This window comes from Neophocaena asiaeorientalis, unplaced genomic scaffold (assembly GCF_003031525.2).
Source record: "Neophocaena asiaeorientalis asiaeorientalis breed wild unplaced genomic scaffold, Neophocaena_asiaeorientalis_V1.1 scaffold180, whole genome shotgun sequence".
In the NCBI taxonomy this organism is placed as follows: domain Eukaryota; kingdom Metazoa; phylum Chordata; class Mammalia; order Artiodactyla; family Phocoenidae; genus Neophocaena; species Neophocaena asiaeorientalis.
This window is the reverse complement of record NW_020173697.1, coordinates 992308-1010950: the sequence shown is the minus strand read 5'-3', so window position 1 is coordinate 1010950 and position 18643 is coordinate 992308. Positions and strand designations below refer to the sequence as shown.

General features: G+C 41.6%; 1 long non-coding RNA gene across 2 annotated transcripts in view; it reads right to left on the bottom strand.

The window, feature by feature from the left end:
* Nucleotides 1-18643, bottom strand: part of LOC112403168 (uncharacterized) — a 57552-nt gene that overhangs the window by 29294 nt on the left and 9615 nt on the right. For both annotated transcript variants that reach the window (XR_003003856.1, XR_003003855.1), the window contains exon 4: nucleotides 15248-15407. This is a non-coding gene — a long non-coding RNA (uncharacterized LOC112403168). The remainder of the gene's footprint in view (nucleotides 1-15247; nucleotides 15408-18643) is intronic.

Genomic DNA, 18643 nt, shown 5'->3' with positions numbered 1-18643 from the left:
GGGGGGAGTGTAAGGGCAGTAGAAGTGGAGGCGGGACCGGACTGGTGCCCCTGAGGGGTGGCTGTGAGAGGGGAAAGGATCCATGCCGAAGTGGGAAACTGGGGGACCACTGGGAGGACAGAGGATCAAAAGGGAGTGTGGCCAACTTTCCCCTGCCCACTTGGGCCCCTGAAAGCCTGCTGAGATTCTGGGCCTGATCCTCTGCCCACCAAGGCTCCCTCTAGCCACACAGGCCCTGAGGGAGTGGGAAGGAAGGAAGGGGGAGCAAAAGTAAAGGTCGGACCTCTGGGACCGGCACCCCTGAGGGGAGTGGCTGGGGGAGGGGAAGAGTTCCTACACCCAACAGGACCTACCCACAGTTAGAGGTACAGCAGCAATGGGGGAGACCCTGGGGCTGATGGGGGAGGGGCACAGAGGAAAAGAAGGGAATGTGGCCAATGCCTTCCCTGTCCACTTAGGCACCGGGGAGCTTGTTGGGCCCCCAGGCCTAATGCTCTGTCCTCGGAGCCTCCCTCCTGCTATGCAGAGCCCAAGCACCACCCCTACACCCCCACCCAGGGCCACACCTCTACACTCGGAGGACCCCTCTGAGACCCCCTCCAATGCACTGGGCCTAAACCCCACCCACACACCCTCACCCAGGGCCCTACCTCCCAACTCCGGAACTCCACACTCCAGAAACCCTCCTTCCAATGTGCAGTCTCTCTCCTTCTGCGCCTCTCTCCTTCTGTGTGCAGGTCCTAAGCATAGGCCCTGCCCCACGCATGAACGTTGCTCCCCCACCAACCTAGGTCCCATCCCACCTTAAGCCCCACCACTAAGTTCCAACCCCGCCTAAACTCCACCCCCACAGGCAAGGCTTTTTATTTTTCTTCTTTTTTTCCCTTTTAGATTGGGGCTCTGTTTTACCCTGTTGATTCATTGCTGTTCATTCTTTTATATTTTTCCTATTCTTTTATTTTTCTACTTTTATTTTTTATACTTTCTTATTGCTCCCTCTGTCTGGCTTGTTCCCCACACACACACCTCCTTTTTTTTTTTTTTTTTTTTTTTTGTGGTACACGGGCCTCTCACTGCTGTGGCCTCTCCCATTGCGGAGCACAGGCTCCGGACGTGCAGGCTCAGCGGCCATGGCTCACGGGCCCAGCCGCTCCGCAGCACGTGGGGTCCCGCCAGAGCGGGGCACAAACCCACGTTCCCTGCATCAGCAGGCGGACTCTCAACCACTGCGCCACCAGGGAAGCCCACACACCTCCCTTTTTTTTTCTTTTTTCTATTGTGGTTTTATTTTACCCTGTTTCGGTGGTTTCAATTATATTTTTTTTCCCTAATATATTTTTTATCTTTCTAATTTTATTTTGTTTTTATTCCTTGATATTGTACTGCTCCTTTTTTTCTTATTTTTTTGCCACACCATGCAGCTTGCAGGATCTTGGTTCCCAGGACAGAGGTCAGGCCTGAGCTCCTGTGGTGGGAGCTCCAAGCCTAAACAGCTGGGCTAACAGAGAACCTCAGACCACAGGGAATATTAATCAGAGTGAGATCACCCAGAGGTCCTAATCTCAGCACCAAGACCTGGTTCTATCCAACTACCTGCAAACTCCAGTGCTGGACTCCTCAGGGCAAACAACCAGTAAGACAGGAATACAGCCTCATCCATCAAAAAAAAAAAAAAAAAAAAAAAAAAAAAAAAAAAAAAAAAAGAAAAGAAAAAGAAAGAAATGACAAAAAAATATGTTACAAAGAAGCAAGGTAAAAACCTACAAGACCAAATAAATGTAGATGAAATACACAACCTACCTAAAAAAGAATTCAAAGTAATGACAGTAAAGATGATCCAAAATATCAGAAACAGGATGGAGAAAATACAAGAAATATTTAACAAGGATCTAGAATTAAAGGGCAAACAAACAGTGATGAAAAATACAATAACTGAAAAAAAAAACACTCTAGAAGGAATCGATAGCAGAAAAACTGAGGCAGAAGAATGGATGAGTGATCTGTAAGAAAAAATGGTGGAAATAACTGTCAGGGAGCAGAATAAAGGAAAAAAATTGAAAAAAATTGAGGAGAGTCTCAGAGAGCTCTGGGACAACATTAAAGGCACCAACATACGAATTATAGGGGTCCCAAAAGAAGAAGAGAAAAAGAAAGGGTCTGAGAAAATATTCCAAAAGATTAGAGTCAAAAACTTCCCTAACATGGGAAAAGAAATAGTCAATCAAGTCAAGGAAGTGCGGAGACTCACATAAAGGATAAACCCAAAGAGAAACATGCCAAGACACGTATTAAACAAACTATCAAAAATTAAATACAAAGAAAAAAAATTAAAAGCAGCAAGGGAAAAGCAACAAAAACATAAGGCTAACAGCTGATCTTTCAGCAGAAACTCTGCAAGCCAGAAGGGACTGGCAGGACATATTTAAAGTGGTGAAACGGAAAAACCTCCAACCAAGATTACTTTATCCAGCAAGGATCTCATTCAGATACGACAGAGAAATTAAATCCTTTACAGACAAGAAAAAGTTAACAGAATTCAGCAACACCACACCAGCTTTACAACAAGTGCTAAAGGAACTTCTCTAGGCAGGAAACACAAGAGAAGGAAAAGACCTACAAAAACAAACCCAAGACAATTAAGAAAATGGTAACAGGAATACACATATCGATAACTACCTTAAATGTAAATGGATTAAATGCTCCAAGAAAAAGGCACAGACCAGCTGAATGGATACAAAAACAAGACACATATACATGCTGTCTACAAGAGACCCACTTCCGACCTAGGGACACATACAGACGGAAAGTTAGGGGCTGGAAAAGATATTCCATGCAAATGGAAATCAAAAGAAAGCTGGAGAAGCAATTCTCGTATCAGACAAAATAGGCTTTAAAACAAAGACTATTACAAGAGACAAAGAAGGACACTACATAATGATCAAGGGATCGATCCAAGAAGAATCTATAACGATTGTAACTATTTATGCCCCCAACATAGAAGCACCTCAACACATAAGGCAAAGGCTAACTGCCATAAAAGGGGAAATCGACAGTAACACAACCATAATAGGGGACTTTAACTCCCCACCTTCACCAATAGACAGATCATTGAAAATGAAGATAAATAAGGAAACACAAGCTTTAAATGACACATTAGATAAGATGGGCCTAATTGATATTTATATGACCTTCCATCCAAAAACAACAAAATACACTTTCTTCTCAAGTGCTCACAGAACATTCTCCAGGATAGACCATATCTTGGGTCACAAATCAAGCCTTGGTAAATTTAAGAAAACTGAAATCATATCAAGTATCTCTTCCGACCATAACACTATGAGACTAGATATCGATTACAGGAAAAAAAAAACTGTAAAAAATACAAACACACGGAGGCTAAACAATACGCTACTAAATAACCAAGAGATCACTGAAGAAATCAAAGAGGAAATCAAAAAATACCTAGAAACAGGGTTTCCCTGGTAGCACAGTGGTTGAGAGTCCGCCTGCCAATGCAGGGGACATGGGTTCATGCCCCGGTCTGGGAAGATCCCACATGCCGCGGAGTGGCTGGGCCCGTGAGCCGTGGCCGCTGAGCCTGCGCGTCTGGAGCCTGTGCTCCGTAACAGGAGAGGTCACAACAGTGAGAGGCCCACGTATCGCAAAAAAACAAAAACAAAAAACAGAAAAAAAAAAACAAAAACAAAAACCCTATAAACAAATCACAATGAAAATACGACGACCCAAAACCTATAGGATGCGGCAAAAGCAGTTCTAAGAGGGAAGTTTATAGCAATACAATCCTACCTCAAGAAACAAGAAAAATCTCAAATAAACAACATAACCTTACACCTAAAGTAATCAGGAAAGAAATTATAAAGATCAGATCAGAAATAAATGAAAAAGAAAGGAAGGAAACAACAGCAAAGATCAATAAAACTAAAAGTTGGTTCCTTGAGAAGATAAACAAAATCCATATAAGCATTAGCCAGACTCATCAAGAAGAAAAGGGAGAAGACTCATATCAACAGAATTAGAAATGAAAACGAAGTAACAACTGACACTGCAGAAATACAAAGGATCATGAGAGATTACTACAATCAACTATATGCCAATAAAATGGACAACCTGGAAGAAATGGACAACTTCTTAGGAAAGTATAACCTTCCAGGACTGAACCAGGAAGAAATAAAAAATATAAATACACCAATCACAAGCACTGAAACTGAAACTGTGATTAAAAATCTTCCAACAAACAAAAGCCCAGGACCAGATGGCTTCACAGGCGAATTCTATCAAACATTTAGAGAAGAGCTAACAGCTATCCTTCTCAAACTCTTCCAAAATATAGCAGAGGGAGGAACACTCTAAAAAACTACAAGCCAATATCACTGATGAACATAGATGCAAAAATCCTCAACAAAATACTAGCAAACAGAATCCAACAGCACATTAAAAGGATCATACACCATGATCAACTGGGCTTTATTCCAGGAATGCAAGGATTCTTCAATGTACACAAATCAATCAATGTGATAAACCATATTAACAAACTGAAGGAGAAAAACCATATGATCATCATCTCAATGGATGCAGACAAAGCTTTCGACAAAATTCAACACCCATTTATGATAAAAACCCTGCAGAAAGTAGGCATTAACATATGAAAGGATGTTCAACATCACTTACCATTAGAGAAATGCAAATCAAAACTACAATGAGGTATCACCTCACAGCAGTCAGAACGGCCATCATCAATAAATCTACAAACAGTAAATGCTGGAGAGGGTGTGGAGAAAAGGGAACCCTCTTGCACTGTTGGTGGGAATGTAAATTGGTACAACCACTATGGAGAAGAGTATGGAGGTTCCTTGAAAAACTACCATATGATCCAGCAATCCCACTCCTGGGCATATATCTGGCAAAACCTAGAATTTGAAAGGATACATGAACCCCAATGTTCACAGCACCTCTATTTACAACAGCCAAGATATGGAAGCAACCTAAATGTCCATCAACAGAGGAATGGATAAAGAAGATGTGGTACATATATACAATGGAATATTACTCAGCCATAAAAAAGAATGAAAAAATGCCATGTGCAGGGCTTCCCTGGTGGCACAGTGGTTGAGAGTCCTCCTGCCAATGCAGGGGACGCAGGTTCATGCCCCGGTCCGGGAAGATCCCACATGCCATGGAGCAGCTGGGCCCAAGAGCCATGGTCGCTGGGCCTGCTCGTCCAGAGCCTGTGCTCCACAACGGGAGAGGCCGCGGCGGTGAGAGGCCCGCGTACCACACACAAAAAATAAATAAATAAATGCCGTTTGCAGCAACATGCATGGACCTAGAGATTGTCATACTAAGTGAAATCAGACAGAGAAAGACAAATATGGTATCACTTATATATGGAATCTAAAATAATACAAATGAGCTTATTTACAAAACAGAAATGGACTCACAAACTTCGTAACTTATGGTTACCAAAGGGGAAAGGCTGGGGGTAGGGAGGGATAAATTAGGATTTTAGGATTAACATATACACACTATTATATATAAAATAGATAATCAACAAGGACCTTCTGTATAGCACAGAGAACTCTACTCAATATTCTGTAATAACCTATATGGGATAAGAATCTGAAAAAGAATGGATATATGTATAACTGAGTCACTTTGCTGTACATCTGAAACTAACACAACATTTTAACTCAACTATACTCCAATATAAAATAAAAATTAAATTTAAAACACTGTAGTAGTTTCAGGTGTACAACATAATGATTCAATACATGCATGCATGAAATAGTATTAATGGTAAGATGACCACACATGCTACTAGAGTAGAGCAGACCCCTTTACACCTGTAGTCCCAATGAACGAATTAAAAGCTCCCTATTGTTTGCAAAAGTGTCCTTATTTGGACAATAAATTTTGCAGCCACCTAGCTAGAAGAGATGAGAGACAAGTTTCTATAAGATACAGATGGGATGCCCATGAGGAAGAGGCTGAGCTACCTGCAGGCAGGGACATGAGGGCTCTCAACAGATCCTGGGATTGATCCTGAGAATGAGGCAGTGTGTTTACTGGGCAGAGAGAGAAAGGGAAAGGGCGCTCTGTGTGTGATGGCCAAGGGGCAGGGATCAGCAGGGGCACCGGACCACGGAAGATTCTGATATGTCTGGGCAGCAGGGGAGGGGTGAGGGTTGGAGAAGGCAGTCAGGGGGTTCCTGACTAAATCAGGGGGGTTCACGGTAGCTGAATCCTAAAGGCTTCTGTGTGTTGGGCTGGGGAGTCAGAACACATCCTGCTGGTAATGACGACATCACAGCAGATAGTTTAGGTTAGATTTGTGATTTAGAAAAACATGTCTGTTAAAACTTGAATTTCTGAGTATTTACCGATTTGAACCAACTTTTAAAAAATTACATCAGTGTTAGAATTATTGGCACCATTATCTTCACCATCACAATTTTAGAGCTTTTTATTGGATGGTTATTTAGTTCTAGGCATTAGGCAAGGCAGGTTACATACACTGCCTCAATTAATCCTCACAACAGCCTTTTGAAGTTAGCCTTAGATCTGATTCCCATGCACCCGAAATTCTGAGTGGGGGAATCACCAAGAAATGTTCAACCTTCGAAAATAAATAAGCAGTAATTTCAGGTTAGCACATTTAATAACGTTTGCAGAAATGTTTTGATTTTCTCGCTAGTCCTTCTGAAGCCCGGCCAGGAGTCAGGGTTTTCTCAGACGGTTGCCACCTGTCTGTTGACACCAAGGTTATCCTGATAGCCTGCGAGTAGGCTCTATGGATTCCTGTGCTTCCTCAGGAGCTACTTATTCTGTAATTTTAGATGAAACCAGGAGTAAGAAAAGTTGTTTAATAACTGAGGATCCCACAGATAAAGAAGTGAAAGTTTATGCAAAGAACAAAGGAGCCAAATGGAGGTTCAGTTGGACAGGGATGCCCAGCTCCTCTCTCAGTAACTGCTCGTAAACAATAAAGAGCAAGGCCCCCAAGTTAAAGAATGTTTTGGTGCAGGGACTTTGCAGGCAAGGACTCTTGTAAGGAAGCTCTAGAATAATGGGGCTGGGCTAACGTCACCTGTGACTCCACCTGGCATTGTTAGTGACTTCAAAATTTTTTACTTTATAAATTTTTTAAAATTTATAAACTTAACTGCTACGTATTTTCTTAGACTGTTGCCTAACTGTTCATGTTCATGTAATACCCCAAGGTAGGGAGGCATAGCTAACATTTTCCCTCTCGACTGGAATGCATCTTTTGCTTTGTCTTTTTTCCTTAGAAGAAAATTATTTTAATCTAAGCATTATTTAATTACATTCAGATGGCCAATAGACACATGAAAAGATGCTCAACATCACTAATTACTACAGAAATGCAAATCAAAACTACAATGAGGTATCACCTCACACTGGTCAGGATGGCCATTATTAAAAAGTCTACAAATAATAAATGCTGGAGAGGGTGTGGAGAAAAGGGAACCCTCCTGCACTGTTGGTGGGAATGTAAGCTGACACAGCCACTATGGAGAACAGTATGGAGGTTCCTCAGAAAGCGAAAAATAGAATTACCATATGATCCAGCAATCCCATTCCTGGGCATATATCCAGACAAAACTATAACTCAAAAAGATACATGCACCCTAGTGTTCACAGCAGCACTATTCACAATAGCCAAGACATGGAAATGACCTAAATGTCCATCAACAGATGAATGGATAAAGAAGATGTGGTGCATATACACAATGGAATACTACTCAACCATAAAAAAGAATGAAATAATGCCATTTGCAGCAACATAGATGGACTGAGAGATTATACTAAAGTTAGACAGAAAGAGAAAGACAAATACCATATGATATCACTTATATGTGGAATCTAAAATATGACACAAATGAACTTATCTATGAAACAGAAACAGACTCAAAGACATAGAGAACAGACTTGTGGCTGCCAAGGGGAAGGGAGGGTGATGGAGGGATGCAGTGGGAGTTTGGGGTTGGTAGATGCAAACTGGTAGATACAGGATGGATAAACAATGAGGTCCTACTGTATAGCACAGGGAACTATATTCAACAGACAAACCATAACAGAAAAGAGAAGAAAAATAAAGAGTATTTGATTTTACCTTACATAATTCCTTATTTAATGCTCTTCCTTTCTTTATATTAATCTAAGTTGTACCTTATCATATTCCTTCTCCCAGAAGAACTTCTTTTAACATTTCTTGCAGAGTCCGCTGTTTTTGTTTGTCTGATAAAATATTTCTCCTATACTTTTGAGGTATAATTTTTGCTGGATATAGAATTCTACACATTACTCTATATAAAATACATAAAAAACAAGGATCTACTCTATAGCACAGGAAACTATTTCAATATCTTGTAATAACCTATAATGGAAAAGGATCTGAAGCTATACACCTGAAACTAACACAATATTGTAAATAAACTATAGTTAAATATAAAAAAATGTGTAACTATGTATGGTGGTGATGTTAACTAAACTTATTGTGGTGATCATTTTGCAATATATACAAATATTGAATCACTATACGAAATATAATGCTATACATAAATTATACCTCAATTTAAAAAATAAAGGACAAAATTTGTTTTAATTAAAAAAAAAAGTTACCAGTTTTAAGGAACTGAACCACTGCGTAAATCCAGAAATTTGTGGATGAGGAGGCAGACTCAGAAAGTAAATCCCTTGGTCTGAAAGCAGCCAGGTCTCTGACTTCAAAGCCCTTAACCACTTAAGGAAGCAGGTCACTTGAACATTAGAAAGTAGGAAAATAAAAACAAAGTTTAAGTTAAAAACATAAAGGTTAAGTGAAGAGGAACAAGAGTCAGAAATTCTTTACATTTTAGATTATCTAGTAGCTCCTCCACATGATGGTATGTGAGTTCTTATTATTATTTACTGGTCACGGTCTACAATTACACTGTTTTTAAGGGATGCCACTTAATGATCATTTAATTGAAAGTCCCTGGAGTTACCTGTGGTCATGAGATGTCAACAGACTTGACAGGTCACAGCTGTCTGCAGATCACTCGTCTGTGGGTAAGCTACAGCTAGAGACGAGTCACTAGACCAGTATCACGTCCCAGGAAAGAGCGGTGGGATACTGTGATTTATAATAAGAGAGGGGCTGGGGGTCGAATCAATCACCAGTGGTCAGTGATTTAATCAATTGTGCCTATGTGGTGGGGCCTCCAAAACACCCCAAGGAGGGTATTGGGAGAGCTGCTGAGTTGAGGGACACGTGGACATGCTGGGAGAGGGGTCACTCTGAGAGGGACGGAAGCTCCTCGCTCTTTCCAGGCCTTGCCCTACACACCTCTTCCATCTGGCAGCTCCTGAGTTATACCCTTTTATGCTGGATTACCAAATCTAGTTCAGTAAAATCCTTCTCTGAGTCCTGTGAGCCACTCCAGCAAATTAATTGAACTCAAGGAGGGGGTCGTGGGCACCTCTGATTTATGGCTGTTTGTCAAAAGCACTGGTGACAACCTGCACTTATGATTGGCATCTGAAGTGGAGGGGGCAGTCTTGCAGGACTGAACCCTTAACCTGTGGGATCTGATGCTCTCTCCAGCTAGGCAGTTATCATAATTGAGTTAGAGTGTAGGAACCCAGCTGGTGTTGCAGAATGGCTTGATGGGTGGAAAACCCGCCTGCCTGGTGTTAAAGTGAAGTAGTATAACAGAGCATGTTAAAGTGAGGAGACACTGCATTCACTGCGTTAACACAGTTCGCATGCTTTTTTGAAGGACATGTATGACAAGTCTAGGGCCTTTTGGAAAATCTAAATTGATTAGACAAGAAAATAAAGATCACAAACATTTGTAGTTATTCAAGAGAAGAAAGTAAACAAGATGAGAAATCCTTGTGTAGTGAGTCAATATTTTGAAATAGTAATCTCTCTCTTTCCTCCCTCCTCCTCTTGTCCCTTCCTTTCAATTAAATTACCTCATTCTTTACTAATTGAATCAAGGAAGGGATATGACAGCAAGACAGAGAAAAAAGAGCCTCTTCCAGGCTTCTGAGTTTCCAGAAACAAAGCTTTCAGGCATCGCACCAGGGGTTCTAACTATGCAGCTTCTTCTCACCCCTTAGGGGATATTTGAAAGGCGTTGTATACTAGTTGGGGGGTAGGTGTTTTTCACAACAACCCGGGACATTATTCCATCATCTGAAAATAGTGGGTGAGGCCAGGGATGCTAAAGAGCGGGGAAAATCCTGCAGGACAAGGAAGAGCTGACCCCAAGTGCCAAGAGCACCTCTCTTAGAACTCACTGACAGGCAAGGATATGGAGAAACTGGAACCCTGTGCATTCAGCCACTCTGGAAAACAATATAGCAGTTCCTCAAAAATTAAACTTATAATTACCACATGACCCAGCAATTTTACCTCTGGGTATAGACCCTTCCAAAAATTGAAAGCAGGGACCCAAATAGATACTTGTACAACAGTGTTCATAGCAGAATTATTCATGATAGCCAAAAGGCGGAAACAACCAAAATGTCCATTGTTGCACAAATGTGGTCCATCCATACAATGGAATATTATTCAGCCTTAAAAAGGAAGGACATTCTGACACAGGCTACGACACGGATAAACACTGAAGACATTATGCTGAGTGAAATAAGCCAGACACAAAAGGACACATATTGTACAGTTCCACTTGTATGACGTACTTAAGTCAAATTCATAGCAACACGAAGCAGAATGCCGATTCCCAGGGGCTGGGGGTGGGGAATGGGGAGTTAGTGTTCAACGGGGACAGAATTTCAGTTTGGGATGATGAAAAAGTTCTGGAAATGGAGAGCAGTGTTGGTCACACAACAATCGGAATGTACTTAATGCCACTTAAAATTGGTTAAAATGATACATTTTACGTTATATGTATTTTACAATTAAAACAAAACAAAACTCACTCAGTGGCAGAGGAGACCTTGAAAGCAAGTCTTTTATGCCCTGAGGCCCATAAAAAGATTCCTAGGCTGGGAGAAGCAGCAAGGGAGGCCAGCAGGAGAGGCAGGCAGTGATGGGTTTCTGAGAAAGGCCCTGCTCGCTGTTCTTGGGGAATGGTCAAAACCTTCACAGATCTCAGAAGGGGAAACTTGGACCACGCTTCCTGGTACAGCCCTGAGAATGGCAAGAATTTGGAAGAGGGACAAATATGGCTCTGTGCCATGTCTTGGCCACCCCAGGTCTTAGCCTCACAAAATCCCCAGGCCCCAGTGAGTGTACGAGCAGAAGAACAATTGCTGAGTGCCCAAGAGTGGTGGGGAAGTGGCAGAAAGAGGCACAGGAGCTGAGGGCAGGCAGTGCAGGGAGCTGAAGCGACCTCACAGGATTGAATTTATGACCATGAACAGCCCAGGCTGATGGGCAACTCAGTGTCCCCCGAGCACACAGACACTATGAAGGATCAGATGAGTCCCTCCAGTGCCTTGGCTCTGTGTAAGCCTCCCCGGAATCTGCGTGTGACACCAGAAACCGAGAAAGGTCTTGAAGTGACTGAATGAGGGTTTGAAACAGAACCATAGTTGCACCACAAGGTTACATTTATTGCAGCTGAACCTCCAGCCCTACATGCAAAGCCATCCTCACTCCCTCCAGCTCTCTAAAGGTTACGGAGCCACTGGGGGCCTTCAGCAGAACATCCTAATTTTCCACTCGTATGAGGACCTCCACCATTAGTGAGTTCAATCGCTATCACTGTGCTTTTCCTCTGTTCACAAAATGTTTCTGCACCGTGTTGGGTGGAGATGCTTCAGCAGAGCACCCCCCTGCCTACAGAACGCTGCACCCCCAGCCCTTGTCCAAGGCAGCACAGCCCGCCCGGAAGCAGTTTTCCACTGTAGGTGCCTATTTTCTATTTGGGCATGGAGCAAGGAAGTGAGCTGAATGAGTATGATTAAGCTCCTGGCCTGCGATGCTCCCCACATGGTCTCGTTTTTGTTTTTCTTTAAAGGAATGATGTTAAACCCTAGTGGCTCCCCCAAACACCTGGATTTTAGTATCTGAAAATTTAAGATAATTACCGAAACATAATTCCTAATTAATATAGCTTTCATCTGCTCATATCTATTTAATACGATTATTCCCAGTGTTAATTTCAAGTTCTAAATACAGTCTCCTGTAACAGGCGGCTCACATAGAATCCCATCTCTTCATTTCACTAATTCTACTGCAGATAAGTGTTCCCTGGGCTATTCGGGCAAATCCTTGTAATCCTGGGAATGTGGTCGTTAAGTAACTAACCTCTGGTTGGAAAAAACAAATACCAGTCCTGGTCTTCATCACATTTCAATCCTCTATGGAGCCCAGGTTTGGGCAGTTTCCAGTTTTCTGTGTCTCGAGACTTCAGTCGCCTGTAAGGCTTCTGAATTCTGTCCTCCCGGCACGTCTGCTGTGGGGCGTCTCACAGCGCTAGCTCAGCCCACCCCGGCACACTCTCGGGCTTGCTCCCTCTCCCTCTCCCTCTCACCCTGGGAATTAAAGGTATGTGCTCTGCAGTCTCAGTAACCTGGCTTTTAAGTGAGACCACAGTACAAAATAATAAATGAGATTTTAAACAATGTTTGAAGTGGGTGCAAGCCACACTGTAGGTTTCCAGACGGATATTCTTGCAGAAGCCATTGTGGAAGATGACGAAAGGCAAATGAATCACAGATGAGGGTGAAACAAAAACAAATGAAGTAAGGAAAATGAACAGACACAGATTTTAGAAGTGATTTTCTATTCCTAATTAGGCTTGATACACCATGCTTGGTTACTAGTATGTCTTCATTCATGTCTTTCGACCTTCTTAAAAAAAGAAACAAAGAAGTTACTTCAAGGGACCCCCCGTTTCAGTTCCGGTGTGTGGCTCAATACATTTACGGCCGGAGTCCGGCAGCCATCACACACCTACGGTAATGCCCGCCTTCTTGGTCACGGGGTGCTGCCTGGATCTCATTTCATTACTCAGGACAATATGACATTCATGTCCACAGCACTCTACGTTGCTCCAGGTCTGAACACGGGCATGGAGTAACCATAAAAGGAATGCATAAGGGGACTACAACACAGAGCTCTGGGAACCCACTGATGGCCAATTTACTAGCCCAGGTAGGCATGACCACTGTAAGCTAGAATAGTACCCCAAATGACAAAGACAGGAGCAAGAGAATGAATAATTACCTAATGGGTGACTGCAGACGCTGATTTGTTTTCATACTTTTAGGCTGAATATATCAGCTTGATGAAAGCTTTGAAAAACCGAGTATAATTCTTCATTAAAATAAAAAGCACAGTGAGTTATGCTTTTAAAAAAGATTAACTTTAGGGAACTAGATATTTTCATGGCTCCACTGATGACTTGCTAATTCACAAAGGGAAAATGCATCTGGCGAGTTCAGAAAGCTGGGGCTGCAACTAGTCTGCTTATTTTAACCAGTCTACTTTCCTATCTGGATGTATGTGTAGAATATGCAAATCAAATAAAATACTTATACTTTACTGTATACATCTGAGTTAAATCGTTGTCCAGATTTGGTTGTCAAAAGTTGACTTTGGAAACTGCTAAAATCCACTTCCGATAATAATGAGGTGATTATCAATTGGGCATGATGAAAACAGCACAGGATTGGGAGGTGTAACACCTATGTGAGAGCCCACTCTCCTATGCTTGTATACTCAACAAACAGTCCTTAGTGTCTTTGGACCTCAATTTCCTTGCTTAAATATGCCAATGGTTAGAATAAAGACTCTTAACTTGGGTTGAGAGGGTCCATGAATCCCCTGAAATTAAACTATTTCGTGTGTATTAGTGTAGAGCCTTTCTCTGAGGAGAGGTGTGGTAGATTAGACACACCAGCAGCAACAACTCTCATCTAAAGGTATTATGTGATTCCCTGTCCCTGGGTATGGGGTGGCCTTGCAACTTGCCCTGACCAACAGGATGAGGCAGAAGTGATAAGTGATGTTATGTGACTTCTAAACCTTGACCTTGCTGCTTCTGCCCTCGTTCTCCTGGAAGGCTGCCCACCATGTAAACAAGCCCTGGCACCCCAGCTGGCAGCCAGCAACAACCGTTGGGCGTGTGGCTGAGGAGGTCCTGGACCATCCAGTCTCAGTTAAGCTAAGGATGACTGAAGCTGCCTGAGGGATCCCAGATGAAACCAGCCAGCTGGGCCCAGGAAAACAGCAGAATTGTGAGCAAATTAATAGTAGCTGCTTTAAGCCACTAAGTTCTGGAGTGGTCAGTTACACTGTATTATTTAACTATTCCAAGAGTGTATTAAGCTTTTATCGAATTCTCAAGGGTTATGACTTTCTGAATTTGAATTAGATTATTTCAAAGGTTATGCTTCCTTGTCTCTGCTCTCTTTTTTAACTATGTCATAGGTATAATTTAACGTGGCAGTCTTGCATTCAAACTGCATTTTAAAGTAAATTTTAGAATTTTTGAACTGAAGAATCAGCAGGTCATTGAGTCTACAGTTCAAAGACGTTTTCTACTTCCCTCTTAAAAAAAAATGTGGAACAGTCCTCAGGCACATCTCACAATCTTCATATTTTTAATGATTAAAGCAATTTCATCTGAAAATTCTATTAATATTTCGGTTTGTTATTGCCAGACCAATGTTTCAACTTATTTAGGACAGCGAGCATTTGCTCCTAAGTGATCTTATTCTTCAATCCCTCTTACCAAACTTTGTCCCATCCTTTCTAAAGTGTAACATAGAGTCTGAGGGAGTGGTCACCTTGTATCTTTACTGCTGACATAACATGGATGAAACGCCATCCCAGCCATGCATGGATTCTACACTTGCTTTTGTTTCTGACAGCCCTCTTCATCATTGGGAATGTTAGCCTCCTTCTGGATTTAGTCTTTCTGACTCTTTTCTCACACGTTCTTGGCAGTTTTTTTATATCCATGCTTGTTTTCCCAGATCATCATTCACACTTTACATACACCATTTAAAAATATATCTGATCTCAACAAACAGCTTCCTGCACAAAGAGAGTAAATCTTCTTGGCTACCTCCTTCCTTTTTCTTCTTCTCCTTCCCACCCCGACCCACCCTCGCTTTGGACCATTTACAACTGTAGCATCAGAAGTTCATTTTGAGGACTCTCCCCTGCTTCTTTTTGGAATCTCAGACCAGGGGGTCAAAGTCAAGCTTTTATAATTTCCTGAGATATTTAAAAACTCAAACTAACCGACTGTATGTCTGGCAGTGACCACATCTCTCTGGAATTTTCTGATGGCCAGGTGGCCCTCTTCCAGGATTCCTGTCACTTCTGATTTTCCGTGCAGAGCCTCTGAGGTGGCCAGAATTAGAAGCAGGGTGTTAATCCTCTTCATCACTTCCTCTCCCTTCTGAAAGATGAAATTATCATGTGGGTTAGCGATTTTCAACCTGGCTGCACGCTGGAATCACTAGGGGGCAGGGGCACTTAAAGACAAACCAACCAACCTCTGGGGCCCTACCCTGAGAGATTCTGCTCTCAGGGTAGAATGGGTGGAGCCTGCCTATCCATTTTTTTAAAAAGAAGTCTGGGATTATTCTAACATGCAGCCGGGGCTGAGAGCACTAATTGAGGTAGATCATGAATTTATCAGAGGTTCTGAGTTTAGAAAATGAGACATCTGGCAGATGCCGGGATAGCTGAAGCCCCCATCATTGAGAGTCCGAATGCTTCTCTTCCCTAATCCATTAATTTTTAACACAGGCAATCTAGTTCTAGCATGTCTACACAGGACAATGACAACCAGACTATGATATTACTTTCTGATTGCTGATATTAATCTCAACACAGCTCTAACATCTTTAAACAAGATGAAGCTAGACAGCAAAAAGTCCTTTGAAAAGTTCAGAAAATAGTTGGGGACAGTAGCTTTTCTGAAATTCCAAATAAAGATGAGCTACACTGCTGTGGATGGTTTTCTTTACTAGTTAAGAGAGTAGTTTGACAAAGGAAGTGTATTGCAAATGAAAAAATAAAGCAAAATTCTTTTCTCCTTCTTTGATCAATTTTCAGGATGCTAATTCTGTGTTAGTCAAAAGGCAATTGAGATGTCAAATACATTATATTTTTGAAAAATTCTCTCTCACCATACATCGCATATATTACATACTTAGGCTTTAAAATTTTTTTTAAAAATTCTAATTGTTATTATCACCAAGTATGCAAATGCAACTTTTCATGAGGCTATTACTCTTTCACAATGGAAACGACCTTGTTTCTAGTTAGTGGCAGAACTGATTTTGGTGTGATTCGCAGAAGTAGGCTAAGTGTCAGCCAAGCTGGGATGCTGAGGCGTGAACAGCAAGTCAATTCTGAAGGAGCCTCTTTTCAAAGGACCTACTGAGGGCACAGCTGCATCTTGGCGACCACCGCACACGCTGGGATGGCACAAGCATGATTACGCCAAGTAGGTGGTGTTAGACACTAGAGGCAGGCAGGGGAATTCAGTCTTCTATGAACTAGAGATGACCAAGGGAGAGCAGTTTTCCTGAATGCTTACTGCAGGAATAGAAGCTGTAGAGTCTAGCTCTAACCTGTTCCAAGTTAGCTGTGTAGAAACTGCTTTCTGCGGACAGAAGTCCAGAGGTATGCTCTGTAGAATCTAAAAACAGAAAGGATGAGCAATATTCTCATGCTGAAATACTGCAACTGCTTTCAATCAAGCAGGCCCTTTTGGAATCACATGCATTTTGTCAATAATTCAGTTTTGCAAACATTTTGCAATATGGTATCATCTGACAAACTCTCAATTATGTATATTTCCACTTTCTAAAGAAAGCACATGTAGAAAATGGTGTCAAATAACATGAAAGGGTGTGTTCTGAAACTGTGGACACTCAGAAAACTAGTGTTGCTTCTCTTTCCAACTCTAACTCATGCCACGTTGAGCTAGGATTACAGGAGTTGAAAATAATGCATGAGAAGATGGTGGAATGAAAAAGAAATCTTGACAAAACAAGACAGGGCTAACAGCATAGTGAAAGCAACTGCTACAGGATTTCCTAAAATTGGTGCATGTAACTCAGACCGAGAGTTATTTTAACATCTCTCTCATTTTACTTAGACATACCCAAATACACACAAATATTTCACCATCTACTGCCAAATATCAACAATGAAACCGATGTATACTTTTGTTCTGTATCAGGGCAAGAACTGCAGATACATGCATAAGTGTTTACAGAAGTTTTAAAAACTCTTACGTTGTATTTCTCCTCCTACCGAAATTGTACAGTCTTTCTAAACAACTCTATTGACTTTCCTGGAGAAAAGAGAAGATTCCCACTGCTTCAAATTAAGGTCCACATATTAGCAGAGGAATTACTGGTTATGACCAATGGAAGGCAGATTGGCTGTTCCTTCAATTAGAAGTACGTACATTCACTTTATAAATAGTTTGCCACTGGGAGGCAAGCACTTCAGATCTCAGGTGTGTATCCGTGATTAATTTTTCCACCTCTTTCCTTAGTAGGACAGGAAAAAACATACTTAGTACCCTAATGTTTTGATTTTGCAAGGAATACAACCAACCTCCCGATTTCATGGTAAACCAGGAGGCCTTCCTACTTTGGCACAGTTCAGCCAGGACTGCACAAATGACTGGGATCAAAAGAAGACATTCTGCTTCTTCACTTGAACTGAGTGTGAATTAATTTAAAATGTCAAACTTGATTTCGATAAAAGAGACTTGAAAAACAATACTGTTTGGTTAAGAAAGAGGTTAATGAGGAAAATGTAATCCCCACTCAAATGCCATGGAATGCAAAGCCACATTTATTTGCATGTGTGGTAGCTGTAAAAGGTCCAAGGAATTTCGTTTTCAGTGTTTTGAATTGTTTATAATGTATTCTCTTTTTATTCCATCTACTAACAATTCCCAGAAATGATGGAAATCAAAAGATGGAAAAACATAATGGCACTTGGGTTCTAAGAAAATTACCAGTTGCAACATCTGCTCTAGCCACAGTTCATGAAGCAGGTGATTATGGAGACAATAAAGAAAAATGTTATTAAGTCAGTAAAAATCCCTTGAACCTTGCCAATTCTGTGATAGCGCCTTGAAGTCTGACACTCCAAAACAGTCCATGAAAAATTCTGCAACAAAATTTTTACTACTAGTGATGCTCATTTGCAAGCAGAGCTCAGATATTCCAGGCTGTGGACATAAAACACACTGTACAATTTCTTTGACCTTGTTACGTTTTATTAAAGCATTTACCAAAGTGTCAAATAAAACAAATCTATTATTTAAAAATCAACCCTGGAAAGTCACTGGCTTTTCAACAGACGAGTTTTTCATCGCACTTTTAAGTATTTTTCCGCACATTTCAGGGCCAGGAACTGCTTCATTAAGAGCACTGGGTTTCAAAACAACGCCATTTCCCCAGGCTCAGCAGCCAGAGCAGAGCACTGTGCTGGGAGCACCGGCCATCAGTTAACGAGGAGCCAGGCCCTCGCAGACTTGGCAGAAAGTCTGCCCTGTTAAGGTTCAGGCCACAGTTCACCTACTATGGAGCTGCTGCTCTATCGGTTAGGATTACCGTTGCTTAAAGTTTTATTTAATACCTTGATCCATCACTTGAATGG